At 38.1% G+C, this 12,517-nt stretch overlaps 1 protein-coding gene across 11 annotated transcripts in view; it reads left to right on the top strand.

Annotated features, from left to right (window-relative positions):
- The window catches only part of TRPM3 (transient receptor potential cation channel subfamily M member 3), a 415,524-nt gene that overhangs the window by 332,545 nt on the left and 70,462 nt on the right, over positions 1-12,517 (top strand). The gene's annotated exons all lie outside the window — the stretch shown is intronic.

Below are 12,517 nucleotides of genomic sequence, written 5' to 3' on the forward strand. Positions count from 1 at the left end.
GCCTTTTTTACACCTAAATAACATTGATGGTTATGTTATATAGAATTGTTTCCCCTAAATCCCTTCCTCATCCAATCCCTTCCCTTCCTTAGTTGAACTCGATGGACATGTGTCTTTTTTCAACCATATTAACTATGATGCTATGATGATATGTTGGATCGATTCCACAGACTTCAGACCTTGCACAGAAGGGGAGTCCTTGCATCATGGCATAAATATGACAAAGACTTCCCATGTGCTAGCAGTTAAGTCTGGCTGGCAGATGGGAAGTTATTTCATTATATTTTGGTATAATACAAGAACTTCTGTCCTGTGCAGGGTGTGTAGTCTGTGGCAACGGTCCAACATAAAGACCGTTTCCACAGGTTGCATACAATCTTGTGCAGGAGGCTTGGAATTGGATAAAATTGGGTTAAACACATTTCTTAATATTCTTGATACGTACTTTTCATGTATTGCACAAATTTATCATTAAAGTATACTCTTATAAAATCATAATAACCGCCAACCACCCTGATTTGGGAAGAAATCATTGCACATTTTGTGCAAACAAAATGACATAAACCAGAATGAATGATCACAACAATCTGTACACTTTTTAATGTCTCATATATGTTCTGTAAAGGAACTGTGATATTCACAAATGTTAGATAAATAACCATAGCTGTATCATTACTGCTTGTGCTCTTTAGATGTAAATAGTGTCTATCTATCTATTAATCTTTATATATATAATTACATTAAACATAAATGATGTTTGAAAAATGCAAAGGCAGCAATTTCCTTAAAGGGGTTTTCCCATGAAAGAAAATTCTCAAATCGCATTACCCTAATGATGTTTACACAATAAAGATAATTTTTAACTCTTTAGTTTACAATTTTACTCAGTTTTATTGCTGTATTAGCTCCTATCACTGCCAAATTGGTCAGTGCCAAATTCCAGAGTGTGGGCGGGGACTCTCTAAGCAGACACTTCATAATTCATCTAGTTCTGTGAGCAGAGAATGTGGTTAGATTATCAGTGTAAATGTTTATGTATACTTACATTTACCTTCTTAACATTGCACTAGTATCTGACACATGATGAGACGGATGAGAGATGATGAGATCCATGACATGCTTATTACACACTGTCAGCTCACACATATCTGTTCTCAAACTATGAGATCTCCTTTACCTGTCTCTCCCTCCCCCAATAAATAACTTTTCTGCCTGTAGTTTACAGCTTCTGTGAGCTCTGTCCGGTAATGCAGGGGGGAGGAGCTAGAGGCAGAGCTAGAGGCAGAGAGCAGCTCTGCACCGTCATGTACCGTCAGACAGAAAAACAAGATGGCTTCCCCGACCATAAGTCAGAAATTACAGGGTAGTGTTTAAGGGCAACTGAAATTGTGTACAGCTACTGATAGAGACAGGTATTACATCTGTTAAATATTAAACAGTGAATTATAGAAAGTGTTATTTTGTTATCCTGAGTATATTTAAGAAACTTAAATGCCATGATTCTGTTGCCAAGTGCACCAAATATACTTGCACCACATTTAATACTTATACTTACACTTATACTGCTTTCACAATGGGACCAACGTGCACCAAAATTGCATTTCATCCATCAGATACTGTCTAGTCAAAATTTAAATAGTGATATATCCAATGGGGCAGACATCTGAAGGCAACTAGAAATGGTAGCTTAACTTCATAGTTTTCACTGACTTTGCAAACATGGTGTCCTGTTTTTTCTAAGTCACTGAAGCCCTCCTCGACAGGTTGTCTAGTTGAAGGCAAACTGGTAACCCTATCAGCCATAGCAAGAGAAGTTGGTCTTTCTAAGTCTTTGATTTAATTCACCATGAGTAATTGCTGATGGAATTGCTCACCAGTTCAGCACTGAACATGGTAAGGATCTGTCATACAGTGTTGTAATGTTTATAGCATTTGGACCTCTCATTAGCAGATAGATTCAAAAGACTAGGCGAGTAGCATATTGTGTTGACAGAGGAGAAATAGTTTACAGTTCATTTTAGCGATTGAAGCAAGCTTTGGAACTGATGGGCCCACGTTTATTAAGAATAGTGCCCCGTGCACTGCCCCAAAAGAGTGCACCATTTTTTTTTGGTGCACCTTTAACATTGCGTGTGCGACACTTCTGTGGGACTTCTGTGGTTAATATGTTGCACAGTCCAACTGTGCACAGGAATGTCCCTTTTGGTGCAAAATAGTGCAGCTGTGACACAAATGTGACACTTCTTAAATACATGAGCAAGCAGTCTGCACTGAAAAATATGTGCAAAGTCAGACAGAAAACTGGCGCAGGGGCTTTAATAAATCTGGGACATTATATTTGTTGACAAACTGGGGAAAGACTGAATCTAAAGTGTGTAAATAAGTCAGTGAAAGGTGGTGTAGGAAGTGTCATGGTTTAAGGGATGTTTTCAGTAGCAGCAGTTAAACCTCTTATACAGCTACATTGCAGAGTGAATGCAAGTGTATTGGTCTTCACTCAATCAGCCAGCAATTTTCATGTGGGACACAGAAAATACTGAAACAATAAAAAAGGCCAGTCCAGAGTATTGATCTAAACCCAAATATAAAACCTCTGGAAAATCTTTGGTGACAAAATTATGGCCAAGAAATCTGCAAGAAACACAAGAACCCCACAGAACTGTAAGAAGAGTAGAGTGCATTGTGAGAGATTGGTAATGTCATGTGGCCACAGATGTCCTGAAGTCATTCAAAGCAAAGGCCTGTACACTTCCTACAGGTGACTGTTGAAATCTTCAGACAATTTAATTTTAATGTTTCTCTGTGCTACAGTTATTGCTGTTCCCTAATTATGATCATCACATTTTTTTTCAAAATAAAGGTTTTAAGTTGATATACTTTGGGAATTTTGTAAAACACTGTTCTAGTGGCATGGTCTACCCCACAAATACATCAAATGTTAATCAATGGAGATATATATATATTCCACTTTTGGAGATCTCAAGTTACTATTGATTTCAAATGCTCTCATTTCCTAAGTGTCCACAATAAATGAGGCAGGGATGTCCATGATCCAGACGGGAGAACTGTTTGTTTCTGCTCTGTTGATCCATAATGTTACATGAGTCACAGCCATGATTCAAAGATTACTGCATGCCTGGGTGCAGCTCTCACAGAATAAGTCTTTGGATATAAATATTTCAAAGTGACCTATTATTCTTTATATTCACATGATAGGATTAACCATAAATTCAGTTGGTAATGAGTTGCTTAGAATTTCTTTCACACATGGAGGTTTTATTAACGTATTTGATGTTGTATGAAGTCAAAACCAGACATCTGCCCTTCATACTTTTTGTCCTTGTTTGCTCTGATTCTACTTCAAAACTGCATAAAAAATTGTAGCAGTATCTGTGTAGAGGCTTCCCTATGGCTACAGCCAGGAAGTGTGGCAACTGCATGCAACTGAAGTATCGTGTACTGCTATAGATAACAAAATAACACATTGTCAAATTCACTTTTATATAAAAAATACAGTATTTCAAAGTTATAATTCAAACCTGTCTCTATCCGTCCTGCTGTTTACAATTTTGGTTGTCCCTGGAAATTAGATGTCTTCTGTCTATGGTCAGATTTTCCTCATGAATAGCTTCTCTTGTCTACACACTGCAGTGGTCTATACCTACTGCCCTCCCCCCTGCATTACAAGAGCAGCGTGCAGAGACTTACTCTACAAGCTACAGGCAAGATAAGGTCTTTGTGCAGGGGGAGAAGACATATAGTATAGCTGGCTGTATGTGATCTTTTATCATCTCTCACCTGTATCATCTCTTCTTCTATGTGTCAGATGCTAGTAGAATGTTCAGAAGCAAACTAAAAGTATAGATAAACCTGTACCCTGATAATCTAAGAACATTGTCTGCACACAGCATTTCATAGCACAGAGGATTCATTAATTGTCTGCTTAGAGAGTCCCTGTCCACATTGTTTTAGGAGCTAAAAGCAATAAAACCAAGTAAAAAAAAGTTAAAAATAAAATCTTTATTGTGTACACATCACTAGGGAATTAAAATTGGAACTTTGTTTCATGGGCAAACCCCAAAGCGGATTTTTTTCTTCACAGTCCTAAGCTTCTCTGCTTAGACAATTCCATTTTGATGTTGCACATCTTTGAATAAATAGATGTCACTGAGCATCTGTGTACTGTGTATGCTGCATATTGCTGATACTGGACTCCTATTACATTGAAACATCTTTTAACCTTATACAACTATTGTGGAGATTCTAAACTTCATGTAAGGGAGTGCAGCCTTGGTCATGACAAAGGACATGCATCCATATATATAGTTCTTACAGAAAGACAGGGAAGTGTGAGCCCTGCATTTCCCACAACTTCTGAACCTGCCTACTTGCCAGCTATGTGCTAAACCACCGGCAACCATTAGGTGGCAGTCCTTAGATGATGTCTACTGATATCAGTACAGATTTCAGAAACTCTGCTCCCTACAAAACGAGAGGGAAAAATCCTTTTTTTCTAAAATATATAACAGAGTATACTATTATTCCTTGCACTATTGATTTTAAAAAGATAATTGCTTCAAATCTAAAGTTACACTTTACCCATTACCTAATACATACATAGATCAGGAACTTCTTAATAAATTTGTAGTTATGGCTAATATTAACATATTAATATTGCTTTCAGTTTTTAACATCTGCTCAGAAATGGATAATTTGGCTACCTTATTAAACATTTTATTAGTTGCTACTACAGTCTTTGTTCCACAAAATTATTGACACAGTTGTGTGCGGTTTACAACTATATTTACTCTTTATAGTATGATCTATCATGGTCTAAAGAAACACCCACTGTCTTTATTGCTATGGCTCTTCATGTCAGGATCAGCTTTAACCACCCAGGAAAGCCAAACTAGAACAGGGATCAAGACCAAAGCCGGGGATGGAAAGAGATAGGCCAGAGCAGTGGGTGATGAAGAGATTTGACCCAACCATGATTACATCAGTAGACTGTACACTACAGCAGCACTATCTTTTTATATATAACAACTGTTTAAATAATATTTACTCTATCATGTACCTGGAGAGCACATTCACACATTTGCGATTGCGAGAGTTTATTGTTGTGGTAATATGCATGTAGAAAAGTGAGGCCTGATTTTATAGAAAAGCTCAATGCAGAGAGTTTCTAAGGCAATAATTATATTTTTACTATTGTTTGTGTTTGTACCCTTTAAAGGGCTGTTGGAGAACAAATGGAGTATTGCACACTTCCAAACCTATGTACCCATTATAATAGTGTGCTCCCAAAAATCAATTCTTTATGATTGTGCATTGCTTGAAGAATTGATTGGTGCATCTGGAAGTGTATGTTCAGATACATAATGTAATACATAATGTAACAATGTTGTATCATTGCAATGCATTTTGTAAGGGTAAACATTTGGAATCATGTATTTTACTTTTTGGGTTATTACTGATGGGAAAGCTGCCCAAGATGTAAATTTTAATCACGTGTGGATTAAATTTACTGATAAAGATGTATACAGATTGGTTAGTGGTTTCCCATCTAGTGATGACTCAATCACAGAGCATTGGTACAGCCAGAGCACATTATGCTTATCCCAGTGGTGCTATTGTGTTCTTTCTGCTAGGAACTGAAACATTCTATGTTTTGTGAACCCATTTTACTCTTAATGAGCAAAAACTGTTTATGGACTTATTCCTCTTGGTTTTCGTGCTTTTCATTCTGAAATGTGTGCTCCCTGTTCACAATTCTTTGTGTCATTAATGTTATATGGCAACATCATTGTCTTATAAAAGATTGATACAATGTTTGCAGTGATCATTTTTCACTTTGAGAAAAATAAAGTAAAAAGATAATAATTAGTACATAACATTAGAATTCTTACAGCTATTAATATGAAAGTTGTTTTTCCTCCACTTTCTTTTTATTCAATCTATAAGGTAAAGGCCCTAGGTATGACCAGCAGTCAGGAATGTGTCACCAATTTTCCCTGTATGGATGGAGCAGAGGTGCTACTGCTCCATTCACTTCTATGTTACTTCTCAGAGGTCAATAACCAGCAGTGCCATAGAAGTGAACTGAGCAGTAGTCAACCAATGCGCCCCACCACTCCATCAATGCAAGACAATTGCAGGTCCACATTCTAGTAATCTCAGACATACACTCACCGGCCACTTTATTAGGTACACCTGTCCAACTGCTCGTTAACACTTAATTTCTAATCAGCCAATCACATGACGGCAACTCAGTACATTTAGGCATGTAGACATGGTCAAGACAATCTCCTGCAGTTCAAACCGAGCATCAGTATGGGGAAGAAAGGTGATTTGAGTGCCTTTGAACGTGGCATGGTTGTTGGTGCCAGAAGGGCTGGTCTGAGTATTTCAGAAACTGATGATCTACTGGGATTTTCACGCACAACCATCTCTAGGGTTTACAGAGAATGGTCCGAAAAAGAAAACACATCCAGTGAGCGGCAGTTCTGTGGGCGGAAATGCCTTGTTGATGCCAGACGTCAGAGGAGAATGGGCAGATTGGTTCAAGCTGATAGAAAGGCAACAGTGACTCAAATCGCCACCCGTTACAACCAAGGTAGGCAGAAGAGCATCTTTGAACGCACAGTACGTCAAACTTTGAGTACGTTGCCTGGTCTGATGAGTCTCGATTTCTGCTGCGACATTCGGATAGTAGGGTCAGAATTTGGCGCCAACAACATGAAAGCATGGATCCATCCTGCCTTGTATCAACGGTTCAGGCTGGTGGTGGTGGTGTCATGCTGTGGGGAATATTTTCTTGGCACTCTTTGGGCCCCTTGGTACCAATTGAGCATCGTTGCAACTCCACAGCCTACCTGAGTATTGTTGCTGACCATGTCCATCCCTTTATGACCACAATGTACCCAACATCTGATGGCTACTTTCAGCAGGATAATGCGCCATGTCATAAAGCTGGAATCATCTCAGACTGGTTTCTTGAACATGACAATGAGTTCACTGTACTCAAATGGCCTCCACAGTCACCAGATCTCAATCCAATAGAGCAGCTTTGGGATGGGGTGGAACGTGAGATTCGCATCATGGATGTGCAGCCGACAAATCTGCGGCAACTGTGTGATGCCATCATGTCAATATGGACCAAAATCTCTGAGGAGCTTCCAGCACCTTGTTGAATCTATGCCACAAAGAATTGAGGCAGTTCTGAAGGCAAAAGGGGGTCCAACCCGTTACTAACATGGTGTGCCTAATAAAGTGGCCGGTGAGTGTATATCGCCCATCAAAATTTGACACAATGAGGGTCATTTGTTATATCTTTTTCTTTTCCGGCATTTTTTTTTTTTTGGTGCTTATTTATCATAAGGGGTTTTTTTCTATGTTAAATGTGTTTGGTTTAATTTTAAGCTGGCACAATTTGCGCCTTTTTTATGTAAAGGGAAAAAGTCCTCTAAGAAAAAAGTTCCAAAGCTATAACCACTTATAGTGACACTGGGCAGATTTGAAAAATAGGACCGCACCCAAGAGGCCTGAACAGGCCTGGATACATTTCATACATTTAATACAGTTCACAGGCAAAATATTAATTTTTTATTTGATTAATTATAGTTAAAAATATATTTTTTTACAATAATAACGTGTATCCCCTATGCGCAGAATAGGAGATAAATGTCTGTGTATGGGTTCTCTGCCGAGACCCCTGGCAGAGTTGAAACCCTAAATTAATGGAAACCGATAGAGCGATCAACTTTCCTTGTGCTTCATAACTTCTTATAACAGCAAAAGCCGATGCAGAAGTCAAAAGCAATATAGGGCAGCGAAAAGGGACTGACATCTGATAGAAAAATCTATGAAGGAACAAGCAGCATCATTTACCAGTAAATGAACACATAAAACATATAACACATACATTTTTGTCATTTGACAATTATAAAGTTATAATATGATGTAAAATATTATGTTAGTTGTAGTTAGTTCGTTATTAGTTAGTTATGAATCAGAAAAAAAGTTCAGCATAGGTATTGCAGAACTGAATAGACCGAATTAAAAATTAGTAGTGAATGTATTGAAGGCAATGAACCGGATTCAACACATTCAGATTAGTAGGGTCTCACCACATACATTTTTTTTTAAACCAAACTGTCTTTGTTTCCCATAAAAACCACTCACAGAACAACTTTTATTTTTTGTGATGCTGCTAAAAATTGAAACCTGTCCTGTGATTGGTTACCACAGACAACAAAAACTGTTTTGCCCCATGCCTCCATCTCACTTCCATTTGGCAGCCACACTAACAAGCTCTTACTGTATACCACAAATCAATGTCGTTTTCCTATAAGCTTTGTGATCTGATGGATTGGTAGGTAACCAGCAGATTTATGCACAAAACCACATCGCCAATAATATTTTTTTACATAAATGCTTGTTATCATAGTTTTCTCTACTGCCGTGGCTGCCATATGGGATTTCTCCCTAAAGGGTACATTAACATGCAGGTATTTGACACCAGAAAATCAGTTACCATGAAAAATTCTTTCTTTAGGCAGGGCAGACTTTATCAGATGCATAATTTAGGCAGAATAGGGCATGGGTGACCTCCCTTGCAATGCGTTAAGGATTTTGGCCAAAATTTTCTTTTATGTGAACATACCCTAAAAGTTGACAAAATCTTATTGTTCCCCTTTATTTCTATTTGTAATTATGCATTGGCAGAATTGTGAAACAGATGCAGTAAGCACTTAAAGAGCGAGCAAAGATCATGTTGTAGTTTACAAAAGCTTTTTGCTCTTACTGTATTTCATTGTTTGCCTGGAGATCAGATGCAGAGACAGCTGCAAATGTTTAGTAAGAGAGCAATGAGCGCCATCTTGTGGGAGCAATAGAAACAGGCACTGAAAGTACTATTAATTCCTAAAAGTAAGGGATCCTTGACATGTTCAGGGTAGGCATTCATAGAGTGGCAGACAACACACTGGCCCAGGCAGTATTTGAAGGCCCCCAAAATCCCTTTAGCTGGAGTAAACACATGGAATCTGATCCTTTCACTTCATTTATTATCACAGTTTGGAAAAAATAATCATTTTATTTTTGACATATGTATAGTACTGCCGTGCGCCAAATAAATTATGTCTGTGAGCCACATTAGTAGAAGCCAAAAGCTAGTCATAACTTACAACACAGGTTATATATCCCCCTCTGTGTTAGACAAAAGAGATATTTTCCAATAAATGTAGTCATATGGTTCTTTAGAAATGAGGGACAGCTGTGCTTTGATGCGACCACTGCTAGTGGAGGGTTTGTACGAAGAAATTGTTTTTGCCTATAAAATCACCAGGAATTACTACATGTCCCATAGCCATTATTGGTAATAAAAGCTTAATGCAAGGAAGTTGTAGGTGTAGATTGTGACCAAAAATTGGAGTAGTGTCAGCAGTGTCCCTAGATTTCTGGGGTCTCCACTTATCTTAATCCCCCATGTATACTTATGCAACACCAGAGGCTTACAGTATATGGGGGCAGCTTGATACCAAGATCTGAGTAGTTGGCTTGGTTATGGCCTAGCTGCAGATGTCACGGCAACAAAAGTCCACTGTAGGCCTTATCCACACCCATCAGGGACAGAAAGCAAAAAAGTATTGTCTCTCTCTTTCTCTATAGTAGCCATAAAATAAGAAGACCCAATTCCCCAGAGCTGAGCCTATATTTAAAGACTTTTGATCTTAGCCTCTGGAAGATTCAAAGGAGCTAGCCAATGAACAGCCTAAATACATTATTATAAACAAACACATTAACTGTTTGGTAGTAACACAGAATACATATATGAATATTGCACCCAATATATACCTACTTCTAGCACTGGGTGGTGCTGTTGTTATATAATACTATGCAATATAGCCTGGATAGGAAAGTTTGAACGGGTTCTGAACCTGGGAAAGCTGTGTTGCTCTCCTTAGACAGCTAGAGTTATAGAGGCTATTAGGGTGATCAATCCTACTGGCTCCACTCAAGTAAGAATACCAGACTTAAGTTTTGTAATAAACTAACTCTGGGACATTACACTTTAAGGGGTTGGCTACTTTTCAATAAATCTGTTCCATTAGATATGTCTCTGCATGTAAAGGTAAAAAAAACTTAGTGAAAGCACAGTCACCACTTCATATGAAATATGAGATATCATTTATTCACATATAATATATTGATAGTAGTAAAGTCACATAGGTCCATCATTTGACCAAAGACACATCTGGACAATTCATACAAAAAACTAATAGCATTAAGAATAAAAATGTCATAAAACATCCTATAAAACTCACACCAGGCCGGGATTCTGTTTCTATCCTGTTAAGTGTAAAAAAAAAACAGCTTTTCCACATTAAAATATACCACTTTTGTGTTTGTCAATATTTCCACTCTTTCTTTTCCATATTATAAGGTTTTCTATCTGATCAATATTAGTTATATTCAGAGCACACTCTGCACCATATACATTTTTAATGTTTCATGGAGGTACCATTTATCTATTGTATGTCATAATACTGTTAAGTATATTTATATTCACCGCTCTTACAACCCAAGGTATTCAAATGGAATGCATAGAGGAGCACCCAAACTTAACTTTTATATAGTCCGATAGATAAGATATGTGATCTATAATCTTATCCCTACATTCTTCACTGCGAGTAGACCCGCCCCAGTATCATCTAATGGGTATGATGTTCACTGCCTTCTTTCCCGGGTCCACTCTAGTCGTCCGTAGCGTGTGCCAGTATCCACTGCGCATGTGTGCAGCACGGCTGTCAGTTGAGAAGACTGTGGAGCTGCGATCAAGCAGGGCACTTGTTCGTTTAGAGATGGTAAAAGTCTCTGCAATGTCTTTATCCTTATTAAGAGTATTCTTACTTGGAGTGGAGACACTTTACTGCATGGGTTCGATATAGCTAGACACGTTTCGGAACATCTTGCCCTTTCTCAATAGCATATTACACACATCCCATAATGCCTGGATTGTATATTTTTCTTATTCAGACTTGGATTGCTTAGACACAACAGAACAATACTACATATTACAAGTTATTTTTATTGTTAATGACTTTTTTATTGTTAATACTATTACCAATCTACCACTTGGAAAAAGGCATTATTAGAAAAACATACCTTTAGACAGGTGTTGTGAAGCTGATGCAGGTTTTGTATAAGTCTTGTATAGGTCAGGAAGTGAGCAGTTTCGGTATAAAAATGTTTTTCAGATTATGCTAATGAGTCTTCAGCACGCCTGTGTTTGGAAAATAGGGCGCTCAGCAACTCATTGTTACAATAATTATGCACACCCACAGACTGCATCAGACAGTCTTTCCCGCCCTCCCTTTCTCCCTCCCAAGAGCTGTGACGTTACAATCACTGGTTGCTATGCTCACCAAACCACCAATGAAGGAGTCGTTGTTTTATTATAACATCCATCATTCCTTCAAATAGCTCCCAGCAAGCCACACCCCCTAACTTCCTGTCACATGTTCTCATTTCTTAAAGAGACATGTATGCTCGCTGTATGTTACAATGTACAAGCAGTTTACACCTAAAAGTCTGATGGAAAATTGCACAGATCCCTTAATAAATGTGCCCCATTGGCGGATATTTATCAGGCGTGTCTAAGGAAAAATTGTTCTAGTTGCCCGTGGAAACTAATCAGTGCTCAGCTTTAATTTTATAAACCGCTGATGAAAGCTTTCTAGTTTTGTCCACAGAAGCAGCAAGGTGACCTACTCTAGTTTGTCTACGTTTTATCCTTCCAGTACAATTCAATAGTTTTCTACTACTTGTACATCATGTATTGTGCCTTCTTTCCTGAGATCTGAACAACATATGACAGATATGTTGAAAAACCATATCTGATGACAATGTTATTCCCAGCCCAACCCTATACTTGAAATGCAGTGCAAACTGCAAATTCAACTCATACACCTGAATAATGTTTCAGTTTCTATCTATAGTGTAAGTGGTCCAGTACTGTGGACATTCCCTCTGAAACACCTGTGGTTGTGATATTGATATTGTGTTGTTCTGTATCAGTGACACCAACCACAGAAGTATTTTAAGTAATTTTGCTATAGATTCTTTATGGTCAGGATATGCTTACTATGGCCTGACTGAAGATTCATAGTGGCAAGGTAAGCCGGAACCAAACTCTTTATGTTGACTGAATGGGTAGAATTGGTGAGATGCCATACAAATGTGGGAGGGCTTGAGCCATAGTAGTCACGTCACATTATTATTACTATTATAGTTTGCTACTAAATACATTGTGGGTGAAAATAATTTATCCACTGTTATGTCAGCCTGGATTTATGTAAGGACCCCATAATTAAAGTCACACAAGACTGCAATGTTTATGATATAAAATCTCCTACTTGGAGATGTGCAGACGTGTCCTTTTTTTTTGCACTGTGGCCAGTGGCTGACAATTGCTGCTTTATACAATGGCATATATCATGAAAGGTATAAATTA

The sequence above is a fragment of the Engystomops pustulosus genome, chromosome 1 (genome assembly GCF_040894005.1).
Source record: "Engystomops pustulosus chromosome 1, aEngPut4.maternal, whole genome shotgun sequence".
Classification (NCBI taxonomy): Eukaryota; Metazoa; Chordata; class Amphibia; order Anura; family Leptodactylidae; genus Engystomops; species Engystomops pustulosus.